This window comes from Pteropus medius, unplaced genomic scaffold (genome assembly GCF_902729225.1).
Source record: "Pteropus medius unplaced genomic scaffold, Ma_sr-lr_union100, whole genome shotgun sequence".
In the NCBI taxonomy this organism is placed as follows: domain Eukaryota; kingdom Metazoa; phylum Chordata; class Mammalia; order Chiroptera; family Pteropodidae; genus Pteropus; species Pteropus medius.
This window is the reverse complement of record NW_024344378.1, coordinates 58,867,667-58,887,010: the sequence shown is the minus strand read 5'-3', so window position 1 is coordinate 58,887,010 and position 19,344 is coordinate 58,867,667. Positions and strand designations below refer to the sequence as shown.

The window sequence follows — 19,344 nt, the reverse complement described above, 5'->3', positions numbered from 1 at the left end:
CCGCCCGCAGGTCCTCTGCAGAGGTAGCCGGACCAGCGCCCGGCACTGCCTGTGCGGCTCAACCACCCGGGAGCGGAGCCATTCATTCTCTCCCACCTCTGTCACAAACTTGGCCCCTGACCCAAACAGGGGCCCTGACTCAGAGTTTTCCAAAAGTCGCAGCGGAACCTGCGAGGGGAGCTGCTTGTGAAATGTAGCGGCTGGGAGAGGGCTCCAAGCCGAGAAACAACATAGAACTTTGGTGGCCGCCTGAGGTCCGACTTCCTCAGGCAGTGGCCCTAACGAGTTAACCCTTAACTGAAACAATCTCTGTTGATTTTCGGAAACATAGCAGGGCATCCCTATACTGCAGCGCTTCCCAAACTCGCCTGACCCTAAAACTCACCTGCCCCCTGGCCCTTGTTAAACATTCAAATCTCTGGCCCCACCCTGACTGGACAGGCTCTGGCGAAGGGCCGGTGTAGCTGTGTGTTTAAGGACTTCCCCAATTAACTTCTGTGACCAGGTGAGTTGGGAAATCATGCCTGTTAACCAAAAGGTCAGGCTTTACCAGAATGAGTGCCAGGTCCTTGTTCAAAGTATATTTTGGATATAGATAAATAAAAGGTATGAATATGTCAAGCAGCTTGAAGGGCTCTTGTCCAGGTGATAATAATGCTACCACAAATGTACAGGTTTGTTTCACAAAGGGTTTGAGGTGGCTTACAACATGTAAAATAAATATAAAAAACTAAAGAGGACCCTACATTTAAACAGGACACGTGGAGCAGAGAGAATAGAGCCCGGTTAATCTGGCCATAAGAAAGATACTGTCTGTGGTTGAGCCTCTTTGCAGCCAAAACCAAATAAGAAATGTGAATAGTTGCATGGTTCTCATTGCCCCAGAGCAACAGTTTTCTTAGCATTTGATTTAAAAAAGAAAAAAGAATTGCATGTGGGGTTTCATGTTTGGAGGAGACTGAGAGCAGGCCTGTTTGGCTGTTCTGGTAGGGACTCAGAGATCAGGATCTTGCTGAATGCTGACTGAGGGCATGTCAGAGCCCAGAGCAGAGCAGGAAGGATTTCACTGGTGGGCTGGCAGGGCTGGAGCAGCTTTTGTCTTTCCTGACCCTTCCTCAGTAAACAAGGCAGTGGGTGGAGCCTGAGTCCCAGAAGCAAGGGTGGATTTGCAAGGCCTTGGTTAGGAAGAGTACATACTCAACTTGCAGCCCAGAAGGGAGCCAGGGGCTGTGGACATCAGGTTATACTGATCCAGGTGAAGAACAGGCCTGGTGTAGGAGTGTTTCCCACTTTGCCCCCACCCTCCCACCACCTCAAGGCACAGCTGGCCACAGCAGCCTGGGAACAGAGACCCAGCCTAACGGGCTCATGAGGTCCTGCAATCTGTATAAATTAGCAGAACTGGCCAAGTCTGGGACCTGGGATTAGAGGGGTTAGGGAGCACTGTGGTGATGCCAGAGTGTGCTTACCCTGTTCAGAGCTGGCGGCCAGCCACTGCTAGTCAGGAAGAATAGTCTATGGTTCAAGGAAGGCAGCTGTTTGGTTTATTTAATGTAAAATCTCCAAATGTTTAGATATTGCCTCATTTTACAGATTTGAGCTCATGGTGGCCAGTCTGGCTAGGCAGTAGACAGTTTGGACCATTGTTCAAAATTTGTTCTGCCATAAACAGGGGAAGGAGTTCCTTGGTCAAATAACCTTAGAAATGGTGAGTTATCAAAGTTGGAAGAGTTTTTTGCTGCAGGACTTCTCAGAGCCTTTAAGAATTGATATCTTCAAGTCAGGTAAATTGTAGATACAGTCTCCAAACCTTTGCCCAGGGAGCCAGCTTTTCATAGAGCAGCTCATTTCTTGGGATGCATTTGGAAAAATGTAGCTTTAGACATTAACCTGTTCAGTTATCACAGCAGTGACACAATACGTCTGTTTCCAAGGGGCCTGTGTGTATGTGTGTTTTGTGTTTAGCAGTTACAAGCTGTATAAGGAACGTCTGACTTTCCAGACTGGGAATGTGTATATGTGTTTCATTTAAGAAAAGATCAAAAGAGAGTCCACCAGTCATTGATATAATTTAAATTTTCTCAAGGTAGTCTACTGCTATGCTACCCTGAACAAGCCCAATCCCATCTGATCTCGGAAGCTAAGCAGGGTTGGCCTGGTTAGTACTTGGATGGGAGACCACCTAGGAAGACCAGGTACTGTAGGTGTAAAAAATAAAAAAATAAGGGATTGAAATTTTCCTAAGACAATTTTTTAAATCAATTTTATTCTTAGATATTTCTGAATCAGAACTTTTACAACAGAATATTTAACTGTGTTGTCCCTATATGAAAGAATACTTGATAAAGTAGAAAAGTTCAAATAATAAATTGCAAATCTCACAAAGAAAACAGCAAAAACACATCATGTGCCAGAGTCACCACAGTGGATCTAGTCATCACCATACCTTTAAAATCCAAAGTCTGGCACTCTCTTCAAGAGACAACTGGTCCCAATAGTTGAGCAACTGCAGGTGGGCAGCATGGACCTGGGGAAGGCATGCCACAAATGCTTCTCAGTGTGCGATATACTGTGACATTACTCACACCATTGTATGCAAGACAGATGGCTGCAAATGGAGCAGTCCTGGGTCCCTGTGCCTCTGAGGAAGCCAGAAGGTCAGTGAGCAGGATTTGATGTGTGGAGAAGGGTTACACCCTCCTTAAAGCAGAGGGCAAGCATACTTGTTCTTAACTCTGAGGACACTGTCTGATTTCATTGTGTCTGGAAGATGTTTTCAGATGCTTCTGCTGTGTAGAGCTCTGTGGTGGGTCTGTTCAGTGGCAAATTTCATTTTCTTCAACTTTGCGCTGTGGCTCAGGGCTGAGACTCGGAGGAAATGGTACAGGAGTACAGCGCTGAGGCAGCTTTTGTTCAAGGCTAGGGTGGGTGCAAGGGCAGACTTGGGCCCCTAAGACCTTTGAGGAACACTGGCCCCACTTCCACTTCATCCCCAAAGTCACCCTTCGTGCTCCCTGCTGATGTCAGCATTGAGAGCCCTTCTCTGTCTTCTGGGATCTTGCTCCCTATCATGCCCTCTCCCACCAACACCCTCACCCTTCTTTCCACTGGCTCCCCATCAGCCCACAAACCTGCCTGAGTTATTTATCATAACATCTTTTTAAAAAATATCTCTTTCCTCTGTGTGCTCGCAAGCCTTGCCCATCTCTCCTTCTTTCCATCACCACTTTCCCAGGAACAGTCTGTCTGGCCCTGCCTTTCCCTTATCCTGCTCCTGCACTTATCCCTGTCACTGTGCTGGACCTGGTGACCATTCCTGGCTCTCTGACCACCTGAGAACCCACCCCCACTCCCCTGCCTTCTTTCCAGGCTGCAGGGGCTGCCCCTGCACAGGCCTTCTCCTACTTCTCCTTGGCTTGCCCCTTTCCCCCTCCCCACTCCTTCTAACCTGCCACATTTGGCTGTGAAGTCTCTTTGTTTCACCTTCTGAGCTCTGTCTAAAAGTTTCCCACAGGCATCTCCTCCAGGGTCCTGATGACTGTAATTGCCTCCAAGCACAAAGGCCCCCCAAATCCTCTGCCACGCCCATCTTTAGGCTGCCCAACCCCAGCCTGCAAATCCAGAACTCCAACTGAAGTCCTACACTCCTACCTGTCCCTTCTCTTAGTTTCCTGGCTCTCAGCCCTGCCCTTTGCTTCATTTCTCATGACCACAGTCTGATAGCTCCTGTGATCTTGCCGAGGGTAGTGTCCCTATCCCTGCCCCCAAGGCCACTGTGACAGCTGTGCAGACCTTCATCACCTCAACTGCACTGGCTTCCTAACTGGTCATCCCAAGTTCATCTTTGCCTCTTCTAGTCCACTGCCCAAGCCAGTATCCCATGCATGGCTCCTGTCACACTATGTCCTCCTCAGACTCGGTCTTGGCCCCACAGTGCCTCCAGAAAAAAGCTTAGCTTCTTAGACTTGCTGGCATTGGGTGTCCCCGCTCCCATCCCCTAAACCTCCCCGTATGACAGCCTAGACCTCGCTGGTCCCTGTACATACCACACCCTCTCACAGTACCTTCATTTTGGCCTAAGAGGTGTCAAGTCCTAGGAAAGGTGGCCTGCACCTGGAGCTTTCTGATACCTTGTCCCATGGGCCCAGTTCATTTCATTCTCTAGTGCCTGTTTGGTCTGGGTCTGTTGTCTCTAGCTGACAGTCATCTTGTCACCTTTGTGATTTGGCACCACACTCGGCAGAGAATCTGTGCCCAGTGAACATTGGTGAGAGAGCAATGGGTAGAGCAGAGACAGGGAAGATGGCCATGCTCACCTTCACTTATTCATGTCAACAGATGCCCAGGGGATCCCAGTGGCAGAGTCCAGCCCCACTCTACTGTGTACCTCTCTGCTGTGATAGAGCGAGGTGCTCGTCATGGACTCCATGCCCCTTTCTTGATGGACAAAGGGCTTGCCGGGATGCCTGGAAGCCAGAGTGCAGAGGCCAGGAGGCCAGGCAGGAATGCTGCTGCTGCTGTATCCAGTGCTCCTCGCCATCCCAGAGGGAGGCAGGGAGATGTGTGGCTATTACTGGGTGGGGATGATAGAACTGATTCCACTATGTAAATTCCTGGACAGCCTCTGAGCCTACCTTCTTGAGAAGGTTCCATTTTTCATGAAGTCTTCCAAGAATGCTAATAGGAAGGAAGCTGCCATCCAGGCTTCTGTTTGTTCATTTAACAATCATTAGTTGGGTGCCCACTCCACCGCAGGCCTCGTGCCCGGTTTCAAGATAAGAGTTGGGGAGAACTCAGCGTCTGCTCCCGCCAGGCTCAGACTGGCCAAGTGGAGACCCAGGAAACCTCAGTGACACTGCAGGCCAAGAAGAAATACAGGGAGACAAGTAAGCCTAGGTGTTCTGAGCGGACTGTGGGCTGGGTCGCACCCAGCCTGCAAGTTCAAAGAATACTCAGGCCTGCTGATGCCTGAGCTAGGTCTTAAAGGAAGAGCAGCCAGCTCTGCAGAAAAAATGGGGAAGGGCTCTCCAGGGCATCAGAGGTGTGCCAGGGCTGAGGCATCCGGGAGCTGCAATGGCTGGGCCAGCTCAGGGGGTCCTCCCTCTCTTGCTGCTCCTTAGACTTGCTGTGCTTGCTCCTAAGGACCTGCCGCTCACTCTTGCCCAACACATTCCACCCTCTTACCAGCAAACTTCAGAGTCACAGGTCATTTCCCAGTCTAGACCTTCCTTCGAGCACCAGAACCACTTGACGCCTCCATTAGCTGTCTCCTAGACTAAAAATAGGCTAAAGTTAATCAGGCTAAATCTGAACTCTTGATGTCCTTCTGCTCTGATTTGCTGTCACCAAGTCCTGCCAGTTCTATTTCCGGAATGCATCTGAATCCCCCTGCTTGTCTGTATCTCATGCCAGCAGCCTGGTCCAGCCACCAGTATGCTGCCCGATCACGGCAGTGGCCTCCTATGGGTCTTCAACTTGGAACCCCCTACTCTAGCCCATTCTCCAGCAGCAGCCCCATGACTGCTCACAAATGCTCAGTGACGCCAATGTCACTCACAGCGAACTCTTAGAGCCTCGGGCTGCAGGAACTGTGCTCAGGGGCCAGAGCACTAAGGCCTCTCTTTCTGTAGCTAAGAGTTTGCATGGATCCTACTCTGCTTCTGAGAAGTGACTGCCTTTGTTACCTCTTCCCCATTCAAGTGTCCCGGGCAGCAGTCCTGTGGGTTTTTCAAAAAGGGAACCAGCCTTAGGCAGAAGATTTGGTTCCATTTCCTAGCCAGGGGACCACAGGCCATCTGTTACCTCTCTAAGCCTCTGCATCCCCACTTATAAATGGGGACAAGCATGCCAACATCAAGGGTTGTCAGAAGGCCCAGTGACAGTACTAGCTCCACCCCTTCCTAATTGGGTTACCACTCAGAACCTCAGTTTCCTCATCTGTAAAGAAGGAACCAGTCGAGACAGATGATCTCTGTGGTCCCTGTCAGCTTGAAGTTCGGATAATTCTCTGAGGAAACTAAGAACTGCTCTGTGCTCCTAACAACAGGACATCAGAATGCCTTCTTCCAGCTGTTCAGAGAGGGGCTCAGCCAGCAGTCATCTGGCTGGGTGTGGATGGTGGGTGTGAAACAGCAAGGTCAGCAACCCCCCTTGGACAAAGTTCATGAGCAGGTCTGTTTTACCAGCACATAGTCATAGTCAACACTGCTGGCCCCAGGGGCTTGGGGCAAGGGGTTACTTATGGCCCCAGAGAGGAGCCAGTCCCAGGGAAGCCTGAAGTCCCTGACCTTGACCATTAGGGCAGCAAACCTCTCAGAGAACTCAAGTCTTGAGCTCCTGAAGGGAGGAAGAAAGAAAATGCCTGATGGGGTGTGTTCTCATCCTGTTAGTCTGTGGTCCTTGCACCTGCAAGGGGACTCTGCTTCAGGAATCCTGGGGCCAAAATGCGGAACATGGAAATGAAGTGAACCCCTGAAATAGTTCTTATCCTACCTTCCCTAACGCAGCTATGTAGCTAATGTACCATTAGCCTGAATTACATCTTTTGCTGGGCTCTTCCCACAAATACTCCATCATCAGACTCTTTTTTAAACAGCTTTATTGCAATACATTTCACAGATAATTCATCCATTTAGACTGTACCACTCAGTAGTTTTAGTATATTCACAGAGTTATGCAGCCATCACCATAATCTAATTTTAGAACATTTTATTGTCCCCAAAACAAACCTCATAGCTTTTAGCCTTCACTTCCCATTCCTGAGACAACCCTCCCCTTTGTCCTACAGCCCCGGCAGCCTCTAAACTACTTTCATATAACACATGGTCTTTTGTGATTGACTTATTTCACTTAGCATACTGTTTTCAAGGTTCATCCATGTTGTAGCACATATCAGTACTTCATTCCTTTTTATGCCTGAATATAGTCTTAGTATGAGTATACCACATTTTGTTTATCCATTCATCAATTAACGAGCTTCCAGATTGTATTTTGCTGGGTTTTTTTTTTTTTAAATAAATTTTGTGTGTGTGTTCATGAGGAATGCTGGTCTGTAGTTTTCTTGCAATGTCTTTGTTTTGTTATCAGAGGAATACTGGCTACACAGGAGTTGGGAACCTGCCTTTTCTGTTTTTTGGAAGAGTGTGAATAATTGGTGAACTGTCTGGTATTAATTTTTTTTAAATGATTGATAGAATTCCTCAGTGAAACATTTTTGGGCATGTTGAAATTGTTCAGTCTCTTGTTAAAGGTTTATTTAGATTTATATTCCTTCTTGAGTTGATTTTGGTAATTTATGCGTTCTAGAAATTTGTCTATTTCATCTATGTTATCTAATTTGTTGGCATACAGTTTTTTATGTTATTCCCTTGTAATCCTTTTTATTTCTGTATGGTTGGCAGTGATAGCTGCTCTTGCATTCCTGACTTCAATAGTTTGAGTCTCCTTTTTTTTGGTCAGTCTAGCTAAAGTTAGTTAAATGTAGTGACCTTTCCAAAGAACCAACTTCTGTTTTTATTGATTTTCTCTATTGTTTTTCTAGTCTTTATTTTGTTTATTTTCACTCTAATCTTAATTATTTCCTTCCATCTATTTGATTTAGTTTTTTTTCTAGTTTCTTAAAGTGTAAGGTCAGTTTATTGATTTGAGATCTTTCTTCTTTCATAATGTAGGCATTTATGGCTATAAGTTTTCCTCTAAGAACACTGCATCCCATAAGTTTTGATACATTGTGTTTTCATTTTCTTTCCGTTGTGATTTTTTCCTTTTGTTTTTTAGGACTGAACTGTTTAATTTTCACATATTTATACATTCTCAAATTTTTTTCTAATTGATTTCTAATTTCATTCCTCTGTAGTTGGTGAATATACTTTCATATTTTGTTTCGATCAGTTCTTTTAAATGTTTAAGGCTTGCTTTATGATCTAGCATATGGTCTATACTGGAAAATGGTCCATATGCGCTTGAGAAGAATGTGTATTATGCTGTTAATGGGTGGAGTATCCTATAGATGTTAGGCCTACTTGGTTCCTTGGGTTGTTCAAGTCTTCTGTTTCCTTATTTTCTGTGTAATTGTTCTATCATTGAAAGTGGGCTACTGAAGTCTCCAGTTATTATTGGTGAATCTCACTTTAATTCTGTCTATTTTTACTTAATAAATTATGGAGTTTTGTTGTTAGGGGCATATTTTTATAAGTACTATATCTTCCTCTTGGATTGACCCTTTTATCATTATAAAATGCTCCTCTTTGTTTCCAGTAATATTTCGTCTTAAAGTTTATTTTGTCTGATATTTGTATAGCCACTCCAGCTTTCTTTTGGGTTTTGTTTCCATGGTATATCTTTTTCCATCATTTCACTTTCAACCTATTTGAGTTTTTAAATCTAAATATGTCTCTTATAGAAAGAATTTAGTTTGTTTTTTAAATCCATATATTAATCTTTGCCATTTGTTGGAGTGCTCAATGCATTTACAATTAATGTAATTACTGATAAAGTTTATTTATGTCAGCCATTTTGCTATTTGTTTCCTATAAGTCTCTATTTTTTTAAAATTATTCCTCCCTTACTGCCTTCTTTTTGTGTTAGATATTTTTTATTGTGCCATTTTAATTTCCTTATGGGTTTTTTTTTAGTTATTTCCTCAGTAGTTGTTCTTAGGATTATAATTAGCTTCTTAATTTAACACAGTCTAGTTCAGATTAATACTACCTTAAGTTTAATAGTAGAAATTTTTTCTCTCCAATATAGCTCTGTTCCCTTTTCCTCATTTGTGTCATTACTTACATACTAATTACATTTTTAATTACTTACATACTAATTACATCTTTATGCATTATAAGGCCATCAATACAGTTTTATAAGTATTGCTTCATGCAGTTGTCTTTTAAATCAGGTAGAAGGAAAGAGCTAGAAAAATACATTTATGTTGTCTTTTATATTTAACTATATGGTTATATTTATTGGTGTTCTCTATTTTTTTCGTGTGGATTTGAGTGACCATGTAATGTTCTTTTATTGCGCATGAGGGACTCCCTTTAGAATTTCTTATAGTACAGGTCTGTTAGGATAAAAAACTGAATACTCTCTTTTTATTATCTGAGAATGTCTTAATTACTTCTTTGTTTTTGAAGGATGGTTTTTTTGGACATAGAATTCTTGGTTGACAGTCTTTTCCCAGCTTTTGAAAATGTCATCCTACTGCCTTCTGACTTTCATGGTTTTTGATGAAAGTCAACTGTTAATTTTATTGAGAATGCTTTTTTCTTTTGTTTCTTTCAAGATTCTGTGTCTTTGGATAATTTGATTATGATATGTCTAAGTGTGAATTTCTTTGAGTTTCTCATATGTGGAGTTCATTGAGATTCTTGGATACAAACTATTTTCAACAAATTATTCCTTCAACAATTTTTATTGCAGATATTCCTTTAACAACTATTCCTTCAGATATTCTTCCCATTCCTTTTTCTCTCTCCTCTCCTTCTAGAACTCCCACAGGGTATATGATGGTACACTTGATGGTGTCTCACTAGTCTCTAGGCTCTGCTCATTTTTTCTTTATTTTTTTCTTTTGCTCCTCAGATTGGATTATCTCAGCTGACCTATCTTTAAGTTTACCAATTCTTTCATCTGCCAGCTAGTGAGTTCCCAAAGTGAATTTTTCATTGCAGTTATTGTACTTTTAAACTCCGTAATTTTTTATTTGTTTCTTTTGATAATTTCTATTCCTTTATTGATGTTCTGTTTGAGATATTAGTACCATACCTAGCTTTAATTCTTTAGACATGGTTTTCTTTAGTTATTTAAACATCTATATAATAACCAATTTGAAGTCTTTGCCTAATAATTCTAACATCTGGATCAAGGTAGTTTCTATTGACTGTTTTTTAATTTGTGTATGGGCCATACTTGTTTCTTTGTGTTTCTTTTAATCTTTTGTTGAAAAGTGGATATTGTAGATAATATAGTGTAGCAATTCTGAAAATCATCATCTCCTTTTTCACCAGGTGGTGATGGTGTTAGAGCTGTTTAATGATTTTCTCAAACTAAATCTGTAAATCTATATGGGGGAGGGTGTGTGTGTGTGTGTGTGTGTGTGTGTGTGTGTGTGTGTGTGTTGGAGCACACCTTCTGTGCTTAGGTAGTTTATGACTCTGCCTTACCATCACTTCCTGCTGGTGCATGGACTCAAAAGTCAGCCAGAGATGAAACATTGGGGACCTCTTGGGTCTTTCTTGCTCGTGTGCACAGCTCATGGCCTTGTAGAGCCCTAGAAATGTGTCAGAGCATTTCAAAACCCCTGATAGATTTCTCCTTTCCCAGATTTTCATTTTGGCCAGCTTTGTTTGCCCCAATTAGTATCACAACTTTAGGCAGCTGTAATGTTAAAGAATTACCACTAATGGTTTTTGACAAATGCCCTAGAGCTAGTTAGGGCTTTTCCACAGAGTGAGTCAGGTCAAATAATGACAATGCTCTGTAAATGGGGCTTTTTCAAGGAGTGGCAAGACAGATCAAGTTGTGACAATACTCTGGGATTTGGACTTTCTGAGGTGCTTTCTGAGGTGCTACCAAGGTATGTGGGCAGGTAATTAGGTCTTCTCTGGTCTAAGCCTTGTCCTAAATTTTACCTAGATGCTAAGTGGTGACTTGGATATGAGTTTAGGTGCCTGAGGGCTTGGTCTCAAGGAGGCAGTGTGAAATGCTGGAAGCTCACGAAGCTGGGGAGTTGGGCAGGTATGGTTCTGAATTCTGGTTCTGTCACCTACTTTCTGTGCAGCCTTGGGTACAAGTTACTTCTCTGAGCCAAAGAGGGATGCCTTTATCTGGAAATTAGGATACCAGCAACCTCACCAGGTATGTCGACAGAATTAAATGGGTCTCTCTATGTAAGGTTGCTGGTACACAAAAACATGCCCAATAATAGAAATAATTATTTCACTTGAGACTTAGGGTAAGACTCCAGAAAATGATGAGGCCAGGGTTGTTTTGTTGCAATAAAAGCACTTCCAACATATCTAACCCTCACTATATGCCAAGCCCTGTCCTAAGCACTTTATATATAGGACTTAATTTAATCTTCACAATAACCCCCTAGTGGATTTTATTATTAGTCTCATGTTAGAGAGGAGGAAACTCTAAATGGAGTTTCCTGCCCCAGAATTGGGATTTTAATGCAGTTGTCTGGTACCAGCATCTGCACTCCTAATCTGCACTCTGTGTTCACTTCATTTTAATACCACACAACTCAGCCAGGTGTTCACTTGGACAACTAGCAGTGGAGAACACTAAATTGGGAGTAAAATGAAAAGCCACTATATGCCCTTTACTAAATGAAACTCGGAACAAAAGGACTGGATACTTCCTAGTCAATATCCAATTTAGAAAGAGTCAAAGGTTAGTCACAAACCAGCAGCTTCTCCTTTGTGGCTTTTGCTAGGGTCAGGCTTCTCTCCGAGGATCAGCCTTCCCCTACCCTCTCATCAGAGTTCCTCTTGAGGTCGGAGGGAGTGGTTCTTGCAGTCTGTCCTTGGAGCTGGGTGCTGCCCTAAGCACAGCCTCTTCCTGAGCCTGCTCAGACTGTCACAGACTGCAGGCTGAACACTCACCCTCCCAGCCAGGTCCCCATGCAGATGCCCAGGAGCCTGCAGCACCAGCAGTGGGGAGATGTTTAATAACTTGGCACTTACCTTGACACACCAAGGCCATGCAGGAACAAGCACTTCTGTGGGTTCATTTCAGTCTTTTATGACTCAAATGCACCCTATCACAATCAGTGATGTCACAGTGGCTACTGCCCACTGTGTGACTGTCTCTGTAAGTGGAGAGCACAAGGTATGTGTCAGGAGCAGGTATGGGGCCCTCTTCACCTGCCTTCTAGCCTCAGACCTCCCCAAAGGAGGACCCTAAACCAGCAAGCCAGGCTCTCAGATACCTTCTTGCCCAGGAGGTCTGCAGCTGTGGTGGATATTCAAATGGCACTCACCCAAATGGGTAGGAGGTTTGTAAGATGCTGAAATACTTCTATACCAGTTAATAAATTGTCATTACCCCCAGCCTTCCTGGAGCCCCTCAGCCACCCCACCTATGACTGGGGGCTTATGGTTCACTTTTGTTCTGATTGGTCTCCAATCTCTGCAGAGCCATTTTTTTTTAGGCTTTCAAACACCATCCAGTATGCTGTAGCAACTTCTGGAGTCAGAGAGCCTTTGAACTTGGGACCAAGGAAAGATCTTTGAGGTTAGGTAGTTTTTACTTCCTCAGTTTACTGATGAAGAGAGTCAGATGGAGAGAGGCCTGTTTCACTCTCCAAGAGTACAGGCTCATTTGGATAGAGCATTAGTCTCTTGTAGGTTGGGAGTACAGAGTAGGAGAATAGCATGAATAGCCTTGGAGTCAGGTCACCTTAGTTTCAAACACTGACACCCCTGCTTTGATCTGCTATGTCTCTGGGCCTCCTCAGGGCTGGGGGAGCCCTGCCTCACTGGCTGCCTCTATGCAGTGAGGGTGTGGAGGAAGAGAACTTGCATAGGAAAAGTGCCCACCAAGACCAAACACTATCTTCCCCATGACAGCTGGGGCTACTGAGGTCCTCTGGGAGACACCAGCACCTTCTAACTTAGCAAGGCCCAGCAGCCATGTCCAGGGCCACCTGCCTGCAAACAGGCCACTACCTCACCCCAGTCCAATTTGGGGAACAAGCAAACTTTTTTCTAGTAAAACCCTCCTAGAGAAGGGTTAAGGAAAGCACTCAAATTCTGAGTTCCATCTTGATAATGAGCAAATCAGTGATACTTACAGATGTAAGATGCAGGCTCAGAGGGAGTGAGCTAAGAGGTCCTCAGAGATTACCTAGCTGGAACTTCTCATTTTCCAAATGAGTTTTTTTTAAAGCCCCCAAAGAGGAAGTGACTTGCCTAAGGTGAAATAGCATGTAAGTGGCCCAGCAGAGATTTGTTACCCAGAATCCCTTGACTCTGTGCTCTTGACTCTGACAAAGATGCCTAACTTTGTTCTAGCTTAGTCCATATGAACTGAGAGCAGTTCTGTGCACAGAACTGTGCTGGGCCAGTTATAGAGTTAGGTATTGCACCTTCCTTATTCCAAAACATTTAATAGAGGAATGAAGCAGGATATATAAGAGTTAGTCAAAGAAAGGATGAAGGTTGAGGGGAGGGAGATAATCGGTGTAGGGAACCACACTTTCATGCCACCTCTGACAGCTGGGTGGGTGCAGTCAGCCCCTTGGTCGTAGCCCCTTCTCTGAATGTGCTCTATCAAAAATGATCCTTCCGCTATTATGTCAACATTTTCAAAGTACCAGAAGAGACAAATGGGGCTTAGACTTAAGCCTCTCTACTTTGCCACAGGCCCAGGCCCCCTCTGTTGCCCTGTCTTGCTCATTTGTATTGACTCCACAGTCTTAATATCTTTGCAGATTCACAGGGTCAACAGGGGTCCCCTTAATGTTCACCAGATTTCTCAACTATAGTTCATAAACATTTTATACATGGAATGCATTAAATAAACTGGCTTCGCTTGGGAAGGAAGAGAGGCTAACATTTGTTGAGTGCTTACTGTGCTTGGCACAGTGCATGCTGATTTTAAGATTTCTCAACCTTCCTGTTTAGGAGGGTACAATACTGTTGGTTTTAGAGATGAAGACATTGAGGCTCTGAGAGGTAAATAACTTGTCCTAGGCCACTCAGATGTCACTGGTTCAGCTCAATTTAAATCTAGTTCTGAGCGACTCCAAAATCCGCGTCCTTTTTCTCTTCCCTTTGCTGTCTTTCCAGTCTCAAGAATTGACTTTTCTGGAAAGATTCCGGTTAATAATCCTTAGCTGCTAGGACTATAGATCTTTGAGGTTTCTCTGGCTACCTAATAAAGTGATTTCTGAAGAAAACGTAAGGACATCCTTCCTTCCTGTGCCCCCTGATCTGTGACCCACAGGACATAGGCAGAGCTTGGAAATCCCTGGAAATCCGGGAGTAGCAGGTGCCAAAAGGATGTTGCAGCCCTCTCCCTTTCAGAGAGGCTGGGGAGCTGCTCCTTCCCAATAAACTCTGGGAGTGGGGGGGTGAGTCTGGGAGAAATGAGGCCACGGGGCCCTGGAAAAGGCCTGGGTCACCCGACATCCTGCCCTGTGAGGCCCCATTGTCCTGGCTTGAGCTCCCAGGCTGGCCGCCCTCGCCACTGAACATTCATGAGCAGGCTCTAAGGCCCATTCTGAGTTAGTGCTATTTGTAGAATCTTCTTAAAATACCACAACAGTGCCATTCACAGAGTGTCTGCACAGCGATCGATGGCGGAGATTGGAACAAAGCTCTGCTGTGCTCAGCATCCACTTCTGGCCTCTGCCAGAGGATACCCCCTCTACCTCAATGATGGGATGCTGGTGCTCTCCCTGTCCTGGACGTGCTCTAGTGAGGTCCTACGGGTTCTGCTCTCCCATGCTGGGCTGGAGCGGCCCTGGACCAAGCTGGCCAGCAAGGGAGTGCAGAAAGGCATTCAGCTGTCTGTAGAGGAGATGAGGCCCTTCATGTGGCCCACTCCACTAAGGCAGGCTCTCCATCCTCCCACTCTCAGCCCATCATCAGGCCACACACAGGTTTGCTTAATTATAGCTAGATTGCAGGACAAGAACAAAGAATCAGTAGGGAATCATCAGAGAGGGACCCAGGAAGATAAAGCCTTTCTTGTCCAGAATCAAAAACTCTGGCATTCTCATTTCTTTGTTTTTTAAGTACTCAGTTTCATCAGGGTCCTCACCAAGTGTATTTCTCTTCCCCAACCTTGGCAGTACCCACAGTGCATTCTCAGGAACACTTACTCTTAGGATGTTAATAGATGTCACCGTTAACTGCATTTTGTGGTATCTGGGAGGTGCTGAGCAGAGTTCTTTTCTTCTCTGGTGGACCTCAAGGAGCCTTTACCATGCTAATAAGCCATGCACTGGGCAGTGATTCCTCACAGAGCTGCCAGCTGGGCAGTGATGCTCTGGTAGGACTTTTGTGTGTCCCTTCAGGATGTGGGTGTGGCTGGAGCCCCAAGCAGTGTGCCCATTCATTCAAAGGGTTTGACGACTTCCCAGTTTTCATCGTCTATCATTGGTACCTAACCATGTGCTGCATACAAAAATCAGATGTCCCTCCAAAAGGACCAGCTCATAGTTGAGGCCAGGAACCTGCAGTGGGCCTTACCTTGTGCCAGGCAGGATAGCGCCCTCCCCTCACTGTGGAAAGGCTTGGCAGCCAAGACCTAGCAGCTCCCTCACTGAGCAGCAATGACAGAAGCCAAGACTGATGTCCAGGCCCCTGTGGTTGGTTTTGAAACTTTAACAGGTCCCCGAAAGACAAGTCCCTGGTAACAGCTAGTCATGAAGGACACTGGGCCATTCCCTGACTAGTGGTGGGGTCACTGTACACAACTACAGCACAATATGTAACTTTTGACAAGGGCTCTGCCTGGTAGTGCAAATCTGGCATGAGGGCCAGGTGAATATCCCCCGGACGGTTTTGGGTTCTTAAGGCACTACCATGTAAAGAACAACACCTGCCTCAGTGTTCGAGCCCTGGCAGTTGAACTGGAATATGACCATCCTGGTGGCAGGCAGGATCACCCCAGGAAGCACGCTCTCTGAGACAAGGAGGCCCATGTCATTCACCAGCTACAGGACTTGGTATTTCTGTGCCTTGGTTTCCCCATCAGTAAAATGGGATCCATAAGGCCTAGTTTGTGGATTGCTATGAGGAAGAAGAGCTGATGTAATAACCGCACCTGGCTGAGCAGGACCCCCCTAAGGACAGTCGGCATCCTATCCTTAAGTGAATCACCAAAGAAGTGGGAGGTATAGCAATTTCTATGGTCTACCCTCATCCGCACTTGGGGCTGTGAGCTCCCTGCAGACAGGAATGGCTGCTTACCACTCTGGTGTCCTCTGCACATCTATACATGCATAGATGGCTATCCTAAAAGGACATGTAAGAAGCTGGTCAGAGTTACTGCTCTGTGGGGAAGGTGGGTGTCTGGCGCACAAAACACTGAGCTAGGATGGAAACCAACTTTTCATGATATATAAGTTTGAACAGCTGATTTTGTTGATGATGTTTATCCTTTGCCCCCCAAAAGGCCAATATTTCTGAATTCTGAATTTTCATGTCTACTGTTTCTTTTCTTGCCATCACTTGTCACTTCCTGATGCTGTCCATATGGCTGCCTGTATTAGCTTTCCCAATTCTTTTTTAACTACCTGTTCCAATCCAGTGGATACCATGGAGCCAGGGAACACAAATGTTAGAAATGTGTAAAACAAGAGTTTTAAGACCTTGAGGGTCAGTTGTTTGGCTCCTAAAGCCTGTTTTGGCTTCCCATTCATCATTTCATTTGTCCCTGGACTCTAGATGGATGGGGTTGCCAGATAAGTGATTTCTTGATAAACGAGGTGATTCTGTAATGCCCCATGTGTGGGAGGGTCGGGCAATTACCTGAGTCTGGCTGTTTTTCTTGCTGTGCAAGTTAGACTGTTCAAAAGATGAAAGCAAAGCTGATGTATATTCTAGCGAACAAAGTATTTTCCAAGGTCTATCTCACAAGTGGGACTGAGGAGGCAGGAGGCCCTGAGAGACTGAAGGAATTGGGGTTTTGCTTCCTGGCCCTGCCAGCTCTGTTGAGGGGGAAAGCACTGAACATAAAATGTCAGCTCTGGCCCTCTGGCTGAGAGTCCTTGAGCAATTTTCTTCTGTAGAAAATGGAAAGATAGGAACTTTGCCAATGTTCTATTGAGGCTTACATGTGAAAATATATAGGCCACCATGTTGCATAACTTCAGGAGGAGGGGATTCACATAAGCTACAATGAGAATCAATGCCACCAGAGGGTGCCATTTTTTAGACTACAGTGAGAATGTCTGCCTTGCGGGGAGGTGCCAGTCACTTAGACTATAATGTCGCCTCCTGGAGTTGTGCTAGGAAGTGGTGTTCATTAACAGTGAAGTATAACAATGCAGTATCTATATGCCTTAGTGTTAAATTGTACCCCTGAAACTTACTGGATTTTGTAAACCAATGAACCATAAATAAAATGATAATAATAATAATAATAAATAAATAAAACCCTGAGTGCTTTAAAACATAATAATAATTAAAAAAAGTGAAACAAAAAGGAAAAAAAAAACAATAGTGAAGTATAGTATACTTACATCATGACACTAAGAAGACTTCTTACCTGTCTGGTTGTTTAAACCTGGCCTCCAGGAAGGAGGCAGCTTATAAAAATAGTATGTTGTTTTTTAAGAACCTGAAAAATTGGGGTGAAAAAGAATGTGGGGAGGACATTAGCTAAGCCCTGAGGTCCCACGCATCTGCTGGATGTGAGCCCACTGGCTTGACCTTACTAAGACCCAGGCAAAGAGGAACGGAGCATCAGCAAGAGATCCATGGTATCCATTTCAAATTAAGGGAATTTCTAATGTTGCCCAACATAGATTCTGTGGCTCAACGAATGTCCACGTGACTGGCTAGAGGAGGCAGAAAGGAACTGAGGAGATGGGTTCAGTGTGCTGGCTAAAACATTGGTGTGGAGTCCCATGGGCCCCAGACATTTCTCTGCCTTTCAAGAAGTCACTTTCCAGAGCCTCAGCCTCTGTATTCCATCCATCCTTCTCTCCTCTCCTTACAGGCAGGCCTCTTTGGCTACATCTGCCACCTGCCACCTGCCACCTCCAGGCAGCCCTCTGGACCGCCCTTCTCTCTGTCCCAGCCTGGGAAAGGAGGCTGAACTCGCCTCTAGGGGAGGTGGAAATCAAAATGGGTTTCCCTAGGAATTCCTCCTCCCCCACTCTTCCTGGCTGCTATCAGGACCCAGCTGCCAGCTCCCTCTCCCACCAGGAGGAGTGAAACTGAGGTTTTGTAATGCAGAGCTGGGGAAGGGGCTTACAATCATCTCCATAAAAAAGAGCAGACTGGCCGGGAAGGCCTTTCACATCCGCATCCTCCCAGCCCCTGCAGTGAAGAGTAGATGTTTTTGTTGTTGCCAGTTTGGCTTCCTAAGTTGCTTCCCGTCTTTGGCTGAACCTGCTCACCCTTGGCTCTTTGTGGACCAGGGCAAGTCTGCTTCATTTTCATGCCTCCAGGTCCCAGCATGGTGCCTGACTGAGGTCACATGACAATAAGATCAGGGATTCAGTGCACCTGTCCTGGGGGCTGTATCTAGCCACCTGGAAGCAAATAAGAACTTGCCCCTGATAAAAGGAGAAATAGAGATGTAGGCCCTGGGCTAGCTGATATTCTCACTGGTGTCAGTAAGAATCTGGTTAGGTCCTTGGGTGGCAGTCAGCCCCACCCCATACCCCAGGCCTTTCCCCGTGATGTCAGGCTGAGGGTGGGGCTGGGCACAGAGAGCCCTTAGCCAGAAAAGGGAATCAGGGCAGGGATTCCTGAGTCTGTTCTTTTCAAGAAGCTGGGCTTAAGCCCGAGGCGGGTATCATTTGGGAGATGGGTAAGAGGGGACACCACCAGCACATTTTAAATGGGTACTTATAATTACAAAGTGATTTTTATTTATTTTGTCTGAAATGGGCAGTTTCTGGAATCATAGTGAGCAGATGTGGTGGGACTTAGGGTAACCCCTCCTCCCACAAGTATTGGGCCCAGGACCTGCCTTGGCTCTACTCATTTGTGGTGAGGAGTGATTGAGAGCCCTGAAGACTGATTCTTGTACTTCTTCTGGATCACCACCAGGACCCTTGCTACCCCAATCCCACCCACCCACCTCTAAAATTTATGAGCAAACTCTGTTGGATCACAGATTAAGACAGATCCTGCACTTGTCACCTCTTCCATTCCTCCCTGACTGGGTTATGCCACCACTTCTCCCCGCTGGACATCTGCCAGAACCTCCTATCTCCTGATCCCCTCACATCTTTCCAGGTGCACTGAGCCACACGAAGGCCCTCAGGACTTTTCCTTCCTCTGGGCCCTTGCAACTACTGCCCTTCCTCCTCCGCCAACCCTCTAAGCCAGGACCAGATCTGTGCAAGATAACCAGCCCCTCTAGTCACTTAGTCCTCAGCTCACGGGTCCCCTCTTCAGATGGGCCTTTCCTGGCCCCTGCTTAAGTAACAACCCTACCCTATCCCTGCTGCAGTCACCCTATCTGAGCTCACCTCCCTCCTTTGTCCATTTCTCCCCAGGAGAAACTCCAGGAGGATGGGGCCTTGCCTCTCTTGTTCACCCATGTACCCCACTCCACCCCTTTGCCAAGCACGGTGCTGGCACATAGTAGGGTCTCAAAGAGCATTCTCAAGGAGTATCTGTTTCCTCGTTGAAAGAGGCTCCCTACATATGA

At 45.5% G+C, this 19,344-nt stretch overlaps 1 protein-coding gene and 1 pseudogene across 12 annotated transcripts in view; both read left to right on the top strand.

Annotated features, from left to right (window-relative positions):
- ARHGAP22 (Rho GTPase activating protein 22) overlaps positions 1–19,344 on the top strand; it is a 186,794-nt gene that overhangs the window by 117,826 nt on the left and 49,624 nt on the right. The window lies entirely within an intron of this gene.
- On the top strand, positions 2,090–2,207 carry LOC120610015 (uncharacterized; annotated as a pseudogene).